The 14,282-nt window shown below is 39.0% G+C and overlaps 1 protein-coding gene across 31 annotated transcripts in view; it reads right to left on the bottom strand.

The window, feature by feature from the left end:
* The window catches only part of DLG2 (discs large MAGUK scaffold protein 2), a 1,001,253-nt gene that overhangs the window by 97,687 nt on the left and 889,284 nt on the right, over positions 1 to 14,282 (bottom strand). The window contains exon 1 of one of the 31 annotated variants that reach the window (XM_020584351.2): positions 6,398 to 6,592. The exons of the other annotated variants lie outside the window; for them this stretch is intronic. The gene's annotated coding sequence lies outside the window, so the exon portion shown is untranslated. Of the gene's footprint in view, positions 1 to 6,397; positions 6,593 to 14,282 lie in introns of those variants that run through there. 31 annotated transcript variants of the gene reach the window in all.

The following is a 14,282-nucleotide window of genomic DNA, read 5'->3' as shown; positions in this document are numbered from 1 at the left end:
CCAGTATTGTTGTATGAAGAAGATGCCACCTTCTACTACACTGTGCTGGGAAAAGAAAAAAGGGTACAATCCTACTTCATCATCTCCAGAAACAACAGCAACTTAATGCGACTAAGGAGGATCAGGACCCACCTAGGAATTATGTGAGGATCTTTTTGAAATAAAACTGGCAATGTAGATCAGTCTGACCCACCTGATTTTCAGACAAAAATGAAAAAAAAAAAAGACATTGCTTAATCAGGGCTCAAAATTCCCAAGTGAATTTCTGTGAAAACTTCCACAAAAACTTTCACAGCACATCATATGCCAGTTTTGTACTTATACTCAATGGAATTCTAATACTCAGAGTGGGAAGAGATAAAAAAGGGGTTCCTAAAAGAGACTTGGGGAAATAAAAAGTTTCTTACTGAAAATAGTGTGATGTGGAAGCTAATGTGATTTTATTAATTCCATAAACCAGCATGAAAGTTGTAGCCTACAGCAAAAAAACCCAACAAAACCACAACCCACAAATAATTTAGAATCATTGTAAGCCAAAGCAGAAAATTAAACAGTAGCAAGAATACCAATAGTACCAGAGGTAACCATTCACAGAACAGAACAGCCTTACAGACTACCAAAAGTAGAGATCAGAAGGACCATCAGTAACAGAAACAGAATCTTGGCGAAAGTGATATGAAAATAAACATGGATATACTTCCTCAGGCTGAACTGTTTTGCTATTATGATTAATACAATTTCCTAACACTGGAAATACCATTAATAAATGATTCACTCCTTGATTTCAAAATCTGCCAGGTAAAAACTACCTCCCCCCATAACTGCCACTTTCCTACACTCAGCTGTGCTGCTCTTCCAGTCAAGGATATCTTCAGCCATCTCCTAAGGTTGTCTGGGACACTCTATTGAATTAAAAAGAAGAATTCAGCAAAGACCAGAAACAAAACTATCCATTTTTGCAACTTAAAAAAAACCCTTAAAACAATCCCAAATATCCTGAACAAAAAAGAAAAGAAGAAAATGGATTAAAACATTCCCACTTATGTATTGATCTTTTCTAAGAGGCAATATTGAGAGCAGCTGCAGAATTGTGTTAGTTTGCTAGAGCTTCCTGATTAAAGGGGGATTACCATTTCTAATACAAACAGGTAATAGGGAATGGTTCAGCACATTACAAGCTTGAATGAATTTAAACAAGACAAATACATATATTACCTCAGGATAAGTCATGCTTCCTGCATCCCTCTTCGCTTATTATAGGGAATATTTTGAGCTCTCTGCAGTATGTTGTGCATTTGTCCACTAATTAGAAATGGGGAATATAACTATGGCCTGGATCCTCAAAAATGTTGTTTAACTTGAGCATCAGATCACGTAAAATTGAAATAATGTCTGGAAAAGAACTGTAATACCATAAATGCCTTGAAATTACTGCTGATATCACTGACCTCACCATTCACAGAACCACCAAAACCCACCCTTATGGCATGAAAGACTTAGCTAGAAAAGGTCTCCTTAATCAAATCCAAGTCCTGCTTTTACAGAAAAACAAACCCTAAAATACAGTGCACAAACTGTTCAAATACTTTCCTACAATAAGTTCCATTTTGGCATTTCTCAGCTGTTGGAAGGCCACTCATAGCACCCAATTCTCAAATAGGTAGACTAATTCTTCTAGCTGAACACGGTTGAAGCTGACTTATTGGCTTTTACCCCAGCACTGTTCCTCTGTGTAAATTGCTCTTTCTGTTGTATATTGATTCTCATGACAGATTTAGAGAGAAAACACAACTTCACCCACCAATTTCCATTTTGCTAAATAAACAATACAATCTTAGTTAACAAAGAAAATATCAGAGTCAGTCCTACAGGAAGCAGATCTCTGCTGTCTCCCTGCTGTGCTGGTGAGCCATGTTGCAGACAAGGCTTATAGATCAATAGAAAATGGAAGTGCTGAAAACTTCCCACCTGATATCCAGGCTTCTAATATTCTTTCATGATTCTGACGAGCAATCCAGAATAAGAATAGCAACCTCTACAGCTTTTCCCAAGGACCAGTTGTTTGTTCTCTGGAGTAAGTGAATACTTTGTTATCCTTATGAGGTGGGTGTTACTGGTTTATCAGTGGTTTCCCTACAGAAAGTCAGTTTAATCTATCTATCTATCTATTTATCTATCTATCTATCTGTCTGTCTGTCTCAGGCTGGTTTCTCCACAGCTCTCTGATTTTCTGCTTCACTACTTGTAACTGCTCAGGGTGATCCAGGTAGGGAAAAACAGTGGATCAAGATGATCCAAGATGATGCTTACGATGTTTATGATTAAACAGCTTTTAGCACTAACAAATGTCACATCCATACAGATTTCAGAGACAGTTTGAACAGGACTGATCAAAACCAATAAACACTTCAGAAATTTTTTTGACAATGATGAATGATTTAAGTTTCCTATACACAGTCATCCAAGAAAGAGATGTACTCAGATCAAATGAGAGAATCAGGGGAGATCGTCTGGGAGTGTATTATGGTCTGGGATTTATGATCAAGTTCCTAAATGTGGTCTGTGTTGGGACAATTGACTGCACCTTCTGAAGCAAATGGAGATGATTTAGCTTAGACTGCAATGCTAAAGGGCGGTATCGAATTGCACTGCCTAGCATTTTCCAAGGACAAACAGGACTCTCTTACATGGGTGCCAGGCATCAGAAACTTGCAACTGGAGCACAAGCCTGATTTTTCAGAAGTAATAGGAGATGAAGAGGTTGCCAGTGAGTGAGCAGAAAGCCTTTGGGGGCCCTAAGTCACAATTAGATCTTTTCACAGATGTTTGCTAATTTGTTATTAAAGATCCTCAGAGATGGAGACATTTCAACCACCCCAAACAGTCTATTCTCATGGTTCACTCTCCTTTCTGCAGCTGCATTTTTCCCTAATGTCTCATCTTAAGTTCTTTTGGTGCTTTTTAAGACTGTTCATTCTAATTCACAATGAATACAAGAAAACAATGCAGTGCACTGAAATATTTAAAGAACAACACTACAGTAAAATTACAAAAAGTAATGAAAAAGAGGAATGCAACTAAACAGGCAAGCAGGGATGGTTTTGAAAAGGTAAACCTTTTGAAAAAGTCTGTAAGTGTCAGAAATGAGACCTTAAAGAAGATTACTGTATATGAATTGGGACAGATGAAGCCCATGGCCTACATGCTATAAAACGGGTTAGTATTGCTACAGAAACCTTTTTGGTGCATCCCTGTAATTAGCACAAAAGTGCTATTATTGTAATTAACCGAATCCCCTAGTACCTAGTGCAATGTTCATGGCTTAAGCAGGTTAATGTGAAAATTAATTTGTGCTAATTCACACAAGATCAGTGATGCCCAAACCAATCTGGCTGCAGTGGCATTTTGTGAAATAGCAGTATTTTCCTGTTGACTTGCACAAGGCACTGAAGCTTCAAGAATGTCACATAAACCCATCTTAGCTTTCACTTGTGATAAAACTGTTGTGATAGTTTTCCATCATCTTGGGATAAATGTATTGTGAGACTCACTCCGAAGTGACTAAGTGATGCACTAGCTCTTGACATATCAATTAATAGGATAAAAGATTTGGGAAGGTTCTTTAGCCTGATCAAGGAGCTGGTCTCAGAACAGACTTTTCTCCAGGATGAGTTACTTTTCACCTTGTCTGACTTCAAGTGCAAAGCACAGTGCTGCATGCACACAAGCAAGAAGACAAAATTCTTTTGCGCACAAAACCTTAAGTCCAAGTGACTGTAGGATAATTCAGAGGGACTTGAATTCTTCTCAACTTAGTCATGGACAAGATGGGAAAATAATAAAAAACAACTACCTGGAGGACTGAGACAGAACACGGTTGAAGTCAAGCCACATCAGAGGGCGGTTCAGTGTAAAGGGACAGGAAGAGAGAAGACAACTTGTTTCTGTGCTTGTTGCTTTTTATTCTCCCACTAAAATAGAACATCTTGCAGTGGACAGACAATTTCTGTTCCCTGTTAGCTTTAGGGTGGAGAAACACTGTCATCACCTGTCAGTGCAATAGGGCAAATTAAGCTTCACAGCATGAACTAAACTGTCTTGTAGTGGTGACTATTGTTGCACTTTCTGGACAGTGACTGGCTATGCTAGGAATGCCTAATTAGGGCTTTTTTTCTCTCTTTTCTGCAGTTGGTGTTAAATTAACTTTTGCACCTTGCCTAGCTTGCCTTCCTTCAAAGGGATGCAGTCCCATATGAGTGGTTATTACGAGCATCTCGAACCATCACTCCTTAAGCCAAAGCTGCAGTCTTTGGTCATCCTCCTGCAGACGTGCTATCACAATTATGTGAGGGCAACACAGCAGAAGCCTCACAATCAAATTCCATTCCTGGATCCCTGCTTGTTCCCTGGCCTCTTACCCACCACCGTGAGGTGGGCAGATGACAAGGCAAATCATAAAGGCTGAGTTCAGCCTGTTGGGGTTAATCTTCTAGAGACCCTAAAAAGAGGCTTACCCACAGCTCCATTCAGGGCCACCATCCTCCAGAGAACCTTCTCTCCCACTGAGTACAGAGAAGCCTGGTGGATAAAACTTCCTTGCCCTTGCCAACAACAGCAAGGTTCTGAGGCCTTTCTGTCCTGTCTGCTCAACACAACAAATCAAAGCCCAGATGCTCCCTCTCTTGACCCTTTCTGTTGCACCCTTGGAATACAACTTCATGGAACGCTGCATTTAATGGTAATCCTAAACTGTGTGTGCCTGCCCCCACCGCCCCATCGGTTCCCATCTGTTGATGGGACGAGAGTTAAAGTTTAGCTCTGTTTTTAAGGAGCATAACACTGGGCTCAGTCAGCTCTGACAAGGAGATGGGTACAAGTGGGTAGAGGTTTTCTTCACAGCTTTCCCAGCCCCTGTATAACAAGAAAGCCTGCAAAGCTTCAGGTTTTCCAGTCCCTCCACCCCCTTTTCTGCTTCCTGGGCTCATCCATCCATCCAGAGGCTAAGTGAGAGCTAGGCATCCTCCTTGCACCTCCTACAGCCCTCAGTACTCTGGGGCTGATGAGCAAGAACTCTTCTCCACTTGCAAACTGCCCAGCATATGTCAGTGTGCCCTGTGCCTTGTACTTTGCCTATCCAGAGGGGTTAATCTCTGCATTTCTTTCCTCCTTTCAGTCCTCTCCCTCACCTCTCCATCACTACTCATAAACTACCTGTAAAATAGTTTTTAAAGAATACATAAGGCTGCTTTCTCCTCCTTCTCTTCAGCATCACTGTTCTTTTGTCTGTTTCCCAAAGCCTTCAGTGTCCTATCCACTGCAGATCTGGAAGGGTCATGAACTGTTTGAGAACCATGTAAACTTCATTTTCCTTTTTATATATGAATCTGTTTTTTTTTCTCTTTGTTTCTGTAACTTCAGCCAGACACTGAGGCTGTTGTGTCCAATTTGTCTCCATTCTTACATCAGATATCCATCTGAAGAGTGGCCCATGATGATTTCAGGTGCATTTTGCTACCATTATTTTAATTTTCCTTTTCACAAGGCCACTTAGTTGAAAATCAAGTGAGGGGAGGCTGAGGTGGGAGAGAAAACAATAAAGTGAATAAAGGGCAGTGAAACAGACTCTTTTTTTCTATAAAAAGTGATGTGAAGGTCTCTGGAACCTAGGTAAATCACATTGGTTTATATAATTAAACTTTTTTAATACTATTAGGAAAGGAGATGTGAATGTGTAAAATTGCAAAGGACAATAGATAAAGTTTTGTTATTTTCTTAAAGGTAAACAGAAAGCTGAGATTACCTTGCAATTTAAAGCTTAGAAGATACATATGAAGAGGTTCTAATGACATTGCAAATACAGCTTTAAAATCTTTAATAGTCAACTTTCAACAGGGCATAATAGTTCTGTTCATTACAAAAAAATATGTGTCTTTGAAATTACGAGCCTAGCTTGACTTTCATGTGTTATTAGCTCTCAGTGGAACTGAAGCATTTAAATTGATTGTAATGAGACATTAGCAGACACTATTACTGCAGCAAACCATTCCTGTTTGGAGATGGCTGGCACAGGAGGCCTCTAAAAGCATCCCAACAGGCAGCAAGTATCATGCACTGACAAAGGGAAACAAAAATTAGCTTTGGAGAGGTCTGCCATGCAGCTGGCATTGCTGTGCAGGACATGCCAAGCAGCTGCTCCGAAGGCAAAGGAGGGCAGCACCCTTCAAAGGCTGGGAAGGGATGCTGAGGGAAGTTGCTGAACATCTGTTTTTAAATATACACAAATGAATTTCTGCCAGATGCTAAACCAGAAAGAATTAAACCCCTAGTTAAAAAAAAACCAAAACCAAATTAAAGCAGACTTCTCAAAGCAATAATAATAATAGTAATAATTACTCACATATCTCTCTGACACCAGGATGCTGAAGGTGAATCTATTCTGAGAATTGTAAGACTTCTTATCTTGTGACTTCTACCTCAGCTCCTTCATCTTCAAAAGCCTCTCTCACCCCTATCAACCTTTTCTAGTTTCTGCTACAGTTTAAATATAATGCAGTGAAGGACCTATATCAGAGACTATTCTCTTTTCTCCCCTCGTCTTTCTCCATTTCTTTGCTATCTAATTATGCCAACAGTGTGGAATAGTCTCTCACAATTACCCTGTTTTCATGTAGCTGGTACTAGCTCTAAGACTGCTGTTGAAGCTCGTTCATGTATACACATATCTTTTTGTTTATTCATTTCTAGTGCTTGCATAACCTAAATTTCTAAGGCAAGTAACCTGAAAAAAAGGATTATGAAATACTCTGAAGAGAAACCATTGCAAATGTGACAGCTGCTAAGAATCACTATGACTTTCCTATTCCTCCTTCCCCTAGAGGTTACTATTGTTGCTGGCTGAGGAAACAGCTGTAGCCTGCTCACGAAGGGCAGAAAAGGCCTGGAGAAGACAGATTTGCCCTTTGGCAGTTTGATGTCTTGGTGGAAAGCTTGTCAACCTTATTTACATTTTAATTTGCATGCCAGCCTCTACAAGGTTTTATATTCATATTCTGCTTTAAAGTATCTCCTTGACTATAATCACAACGACCTTTACTTGTCTTCTCCCATTACCCTCTGGGCTGCAGTCCCTGCTCACTGGGCTATTCAGGGCCTAGCAGCAAGAAATGTCAGGCTAAGCATGACATTTATCCAAACAGCTGGCTGCTTGTAAGGTAGACTTTTCTTACTTTTTAAAAAAATTATTATTTCCTGTAGGAGATTAAAGGGCAGTGTGGGCAATGGTCACATCATGCTTAAGGAGAGCGGTGAGGGAAAATCCCTTTCCTGTAAGACTGGAGCAAAACTGGCAATGTGCATCACCTGACAGTGGCTACCCTTGGGAGCACAGAAGGCAGGAGGGATGAAATTGGGCAGTGACTGATTACTATTGACATTATTTTTACCAACAGACTGACAACAGGACTTGGCAGGATTATGCTCCTGGCTAGTTAAGAGAAGCATTGCCATAAAATGCCCTGCTCCAAATAAATCAGAGCACAGGCACAGAAGTACCGTGCATGCATTAGCCCCCAGCCTGCCAAGCTGCTACAAAAATGCATACTTTTTCTTACACTCAAAATAATGCCAGTTGAAAACATACACAGATTATTCAAGGTTTTATGAACACTCTGTGGCACCTTTCAGTCATTACAGAAAAGACTTTAGCGAATATATTTTAATCAAGTAAAGCTTTCAAAGCTGCTGAAGTATCCCTGGCATAGAGAGTGGTGGTTTTGTTGTTACAGTCTAATCCTGACTTTCTGATGAATTCACCACTTCAGGATTTCCAATTACAGAAGCATCCTCTTCTCAGAGTTACAGAGAACACTTCTGGGGATACGGATATCATAAATAATTTCAAACTCCATACCGTCTACATTTCTGATTAATTTTGATAAACATTTACATATTAAAAAATGTTTGTACCCTGTGACTATGAACAGACATTGTAAGAACGATGCCAAGCTGGGCTGTACTGCTCAGGGTTAAATGAAATACCATATCTGGGGTGAAGGAGGATTTTATTTTCCTAGGTCAGATTGCAGGGACAGTAACACTGGGCTTCTGTTATACATCTGCTTTCTGGGACTATCTCCGAATTTTATTAACATGTTCCACAGTATCATAGGGAACCTGATTTCCCTTTCTCTTGAGTATCTACTTCAATGCATCATTACAGAATCTCTAATTAAATAAACAGCACCAAGCCCGAGTTGGTGTTTGCTAGTTTTTCCAAAGAAATAAATGGGAAGATTATCAGGGCAACATCTGGACTTTCACAGTTCAAGAGTTAATTTGAAGTGCTTTGCTGTCACTGGTGCAGCCTTATTAAAGCAGTGGTGAAGAAGGTTAATACATTACATATTTGTGTGGACAAATGTAGACAGCAACATTTCTCCATTTCAAGGCACAAAAAAGTCCTGTGCAAGTTAATTCTGAATTCTGCATCTCCTCAAACCTGTAGATGCAAACTGACCATATTGGCACTGGTCCTTTCTGTTCTGTAAGACAGCATGTGGCCATGACAAGAAAAAAGAAGCTATTTAGTTTTTATTTGTTTTTGACTGTTGTGAGTGCTTGACTGGTCTACTTATCCCAGGCCAGGCACCCTTTATCACAGAGATCTGTCACTGCAAGCTGTGCTAGTTTTATCAGGGGTAGAGCTAATTTTCTTCATGGTAGCTGGTATGGGACTATGGTTTGAATTTTTGTTGGCAACAGCATTGATAATACAGGAGTGTTTTCATTACTGCTGAGCAGGGCTTGCACAGAGTCAAGTCCTCTGCTGCTTCTCACCCAAGTCCAACAGTGAGGAGCCTGGGGGTGCACAAGGAGTCAGGAGGGGACACAGCTGGGACAGCCGACCCACCTGACCCAAGGGATATCCCAATCTATCAGCATGTAAAGCTCTGGGGAGAAGAAGAAATAGAAGAACTTTCATACTGAGAGATGGTGTTTGCCTTCCCAAGTCCCTGTTGGCTTGATGGAGCCCTTCTGTCCTGGGGATGGCTGAACACCTCCCTGCCCATGGAAAGTGATTAATGAATTCCTTGGTTTGCTTTGCTTTTGCTTTACCTATAAAACTGTCATTATCTCAACCCAACAGTTGTCTCCCTTTTACCCTTCTAATTCTCTCCCCATCACACTGTGGGGCCGTGAGTGGGAAGTTGCACTGGACTGATTTGCAGCTGGGGTTAAACCATGACACAACATCAAGGAATATGGATCCCCAATTCTGTAATTGCTGGTGGATGACACCATACCATCAGTCTGTAATTTCAGTGCTGGCAGCTTCTGTCAACCTCTCTTAAGCTTGATTTGCCACAAATAGTTACCCTGAGTAAAGAGTGCTGACCTAAGAGCACAATCTGGTCTGGATACATGGTGACTGAGATTGAGGACCTGGGAAAGAAGGGGCCACATTTCTGTGCTGATGTCCCTATTCTAAGCTTTGTCATTCTTCATCACAGTTTTGCGACACAGTTTCGAAGTCACCAGCATGGACAATGTCAAAAGAAATAAAAAATTCTGCAAGGGCTGTGATATACTGCCTACAGCTGAAAAGAAACCAAACTTTCTTTTGAGATCCAGGATCAAAGGACCTGGTAAACATCAGTTGGATGGTACTTCTGTCATGTTACAAGACTTGATGCAGTAAGTACAGGAGAACAAGTTCTGCAACAGATCAGAGCCAATTATCAAAGTAATCCCATTTGGCCATAAAAATATCTAGTCATTTAATACTGCTAAACCTTGTTTGTAATCACAAAACTTAATGAGAACAACTTACACTGAAAGGAAAGAAGGGAAATCTCTGGAGTAGAAAGGCTGCTAAAGAGGATGCTAACAAATGCAAGCAAATTTGAGGTTTTAACTTCTTTTATATAGGCCATACTCTATTCATAGAGGATTTTTCTTTAATCAGTCAATCCAATGCTGAAGCCAGCTACAAGATTATGAAAGCACACTTTTTTTCACACTCTGTGCCATGTAGGCAAGTCTCCCAATTAAGAAAAGGTTTCTTTTGTTTGCATGAGATTCTGTTTAATTTCCGGCAGGCAGATTCAGAAATAATTACCATCTATATAGAAGGATGAATAACAGTCAAACCTAGAATTCTCATTACCCACCAGAATTTCAAAGGGAACTTAACTTCTAAGAAAGCATTTGGCAGGTGTGAACAAAAGGGAAAAGGTATTGGACAAAAGCAGCGTTGTCTAATTTAAATTCTGAACAACATGGATGATATTTAGTAATGTCCAGGACCTCACATCTGTGAAGAGCCTGAAGAGTACTCTCAGAATACTGAGAAGGATTCGCACGTCTTTTGAGAAGTCTGGCTCCTCCTTGTCATATTGAAGGCATATTGGAGGTCATACCTCAAACGCTAGGGAATGGTTTGGTCAAGTGGGGACAGTAGTGCCATACGTAAAAGATTTTAGCCAGTTTACATTCCTGATGGAGGGCTGTAAAGAAGAAGGCTCTCAGTGGTTCCCAGCAGTAGGACAGGAGGCACTGGGCACAAACTGAAATACAGAAAATTCCATTTAAACATTAGAAAACCTTTTTTTCTATTCTAAGGACGACTGGATAGAGGAACAGGTTTTCCAGAGTTATAGAGATATTAAAAACTTGACGCTACATGACTTTGAGCAACCTGCCTTTGTTGATCCTACTAGAGTGGCTGGCATTGGAACAGATTATCCAGTTACCTTCCAGCCTTTACTATTCTGTGGTTTTGTGAAGCAATAGTTCTAATTTCCTGTAGTTATACAAATGTAACATACAAGCAAAGCTCTTTCTCCTCTTATGCTTAGAAGCACAGAGCTGGTAAAACTCACTGGCAAGATAATGTATGGTTCACGACTTTGGCCCTTTAGAATGCAAAGATTATTAGAATAAATAAAATATCACACTTAGCTGTATTAATGTCCCCTGGCTCACATTGTTCTACCTGGTGACAATGCTATTGAACAACTGGGTACAGCAATATAAAGGTTTAATATCTGGCTATATTTAATATTGAACCCTGATATAGGCAGTGCCCACCATGGCTGCAGGTCTGTCAGCATTTTCAAAGTTTTATAACAGCCATAAAAACTCATGGAGTATAGAAATGAGTCAACCAGTACTTATAATTGCTGGCATTTAGCACCAGAGATGATGACTAAGAATCTATATTTGAAATACCTGGAGTTGGTGGAGTCCAAGTACAAATCCTAGGGAAGATAACTAAGCACTATATTTTTGTGAATTAAATGCACTGAAATGTGTGCAGCTTATAGAACTTTTAGGTGAGTGCTTAAAATCACATTTATTCACACACACACTACAAACGTATTTGGTTATCATACAAAATGAATACTGTTTTGATTTGGTTTTCCCCTAATACAGAATATTGCCATGTTTGGCATTCATCTTCCTGCCCTTTCATCAGCAGAGGTGGCTGCATTTCACATTTCAGAAAAAATGTTTAGGGAATTCCCTGGGGCATAATTTTCAGTGGCAGATGCCACGTATCTCATATGCTCAAATACAGTTTGACAGCATGCAAGTGCTCTTTCCCTTCTGCATTAACCAACCTCACAAAAAAATTAAGTTGAAACAAAAATTCAGCAAGTTAGTGTCACAATGTCTGAGATGTTTCTCTGAGAAGGAGGTTCACTAAAAAAATAGATGTCCCAAGATTATACATTAAATTTATTTTTATATGGCAGTTTATGTAATTCATCTGAAAGAGAGTGGATCTCACAAATCCCATGCTAACATAATTTACAATTATCCAAAAGAATCCTGATGTGTTTCACAGACTGCAGTACAAACTCCATATATCAATGGTATCCACCTCAAGGGTGTCAGTCACAATTACAGAAGTGCTGCAAGTAAATCAAAGGACAGCACAGTGGCTAAATTAAAATCATGCTTGACCTTCAGGCTGAGCAGATTAATTTAACTACAACTTTGTCTGAAAGACCCACAGATAGTTTGAGTCACAGTCAGCAAGAGTCATATCCACCAGAAGACGAAAGGCTGAGTCAGGCCTCACAGATGTTAACCAGAGGTTAAGGCACACGTTAATTACGTTTGTGTTCTCAGGCTGGTCTTTGAGTTACAGGTTTTTAGTTATATGCAAATGGTATAAGAAAAATCCCAATCAGGCTCTGGATGTTTCCACATCAGGGCTTAGACGTTTACAGTTTCCACTTTACCAAATTCAGTGAATGACTTCAATATTTGAATTCAAGTTATTCACTTGCATATTAAACTCAAATATCTAAATTTTTTTTGCTGGGGAAACCAGTAGATTAAATATGTTTCTTCACCACATAAGCAACTTTTTAATCTAAATGCAATTTGCCAGTAGGGATGCCATTTTTCAGCACAGATATTCAAACATTAATTCTTCTGTCCCCTCTTTTCTCCCTCCCTCAAATGACAGTTTTGGACAACTGACGTTTTTCAGCAGTATCTACCTACGGCTTTATTTTTTGATTTATTTTTTTCCCCCTATTGATCTCTGCTTTTAACACATACTTATGTTTAGGAATATAAGCCTGAAAAAAATTTGACATATTTCTGGTATTTTGAACCTTGCATTGACATAAAATATCACCTATATTTTACCTTCATGTATACTTTAAAAATAAGTACACCAAAATTCACCAGAATCTAGGATGGTAATGAGGTGTGGTAACCTAACACTGGGGAAAGGTATAAGGAGTAAAAGAAAGGCAGAAGATTAAAGTGTTATTATTGCATGATTCACAAGAAAACATACCAGCTAGCTGATTAATTTGAAGTAAAACAAGTATTTGTAATTTTTTTTCTCATGTTTCAAACCTTAAAAACACCTCCTATGATAAATGCAAATCAATAATTCTTGATCAAACATATTTTAAGATTTAGTTGACAGGTCTACAGACAACTTCTATAGACTAAGCTTGTTTCTTCTTCTATTAAACAAGCATGCCAAAAATAAACTGAAACAGAAAATTTCAGTGTTTCAGTCTTGATAAGTTTAGCTTCTTCTTTGGCCAGTGACCAATCAACATTTTATATTAAATATCTCAAAAAACTGAGGAAAAATGTTGGATTTCAAGTCTTATGAATAGTGTAGGGCAAAAGCTGGACTAGTTTATGATTGGTGTATAAACCTGAACTAAAATTTACAGATGCAGTTCACAGTAATTCCACTGGAAAAACACATAAAAAGATGTAGTCCTTCCTGCTTTCTGTCCTCTAGCACTTGCACTTTTCCTGTTTCAGATCCCTGCATTCAATATCTATGCACTGAAATGAATTTAATAAAAACAGAGAAGAATTTATTTGCATCTCTGAAAAGATGGGAGAAAGCCGAATATGAGTGTTTTTATTTCAGGGGTCAGGTGTCAGTAGCAAGACATGAAAGAGTGAAAACCAAGGAAAGAGATTTGAGTGCAAAATATTTGCACCACATTACCTTAAAAGACCAACATGTAATTGCTGCCATAAAAATATCCAAGTTTCTCTGTAAAACTGTTTCAGGAGACTTGTACAACTAGGTCAGTCTACCATTACAATTCAAAGGTAATAAGATTTGAACAGAAATAGAAGAAACCAAACATGAACAGGAAACGTTTAAAGTGCATTCAGTATTACAGAACACTTTCTTTAATTCAAATAAGAACATTTTAGAATATCTAGGGAAAATTTTATGGTTTTTATCTAACAAATTGCAAAGAAATGTGAAATGAAATTAATTCACACCTGGAAAACCTGTTTTGAACGGAGTAGTGCTATTTTTCCCTCCTCTCAAACTTATTTCTCTGCTGGATGGATACATTTCACTGAAGTATTTAACAGCTGTGGTACTACCTCAAAGAGAAGAAATACAGACCACTACAGGTAACAGCTGCGTTTCACCTAAGGCCACCTACTAATAATTTTGTTTTGTATTTCTGGACTACAGCCCAACCCAAAGCCAGCAGCAGCCAGTGTGCACTGTCATTTTCCTATGGAATGCCTACCAGAAACATCTACCTGAGAAGGGCAAGGATAGTCCATGGAACACTGAGAGCAGGTGATGATTTTGCCTATTATCACTTTTCTATCTGGAATAATATATTCCTTTCACAAAGAATATTTTGGTAGTGAGGGACAAAGATCTACTCCTATAAACAAACTGAGATTAACAGTACTGAAAATAAAACCAGAATAAAATACCATTTACATGAAAAGTACTCTACACTGTATTTATGTTTATA

Source organism: Corvus cornix, chromosome 1 (genome assembly GCF_000738735.6).
Source record: "Corvus cornix cornix isolate S_Up_H32 chromosome 1, ASM73873v5, whole genome shotgun sequence".
Lineage (NCBI taxonomy): Eukaryota > Metazoa > Chordata > Aves > Passeriformes > Corvidae > Corvus > Corvus cornix.
This window is presented reverse-complemented; position numbering and strand designations above follow the sequence as displayed.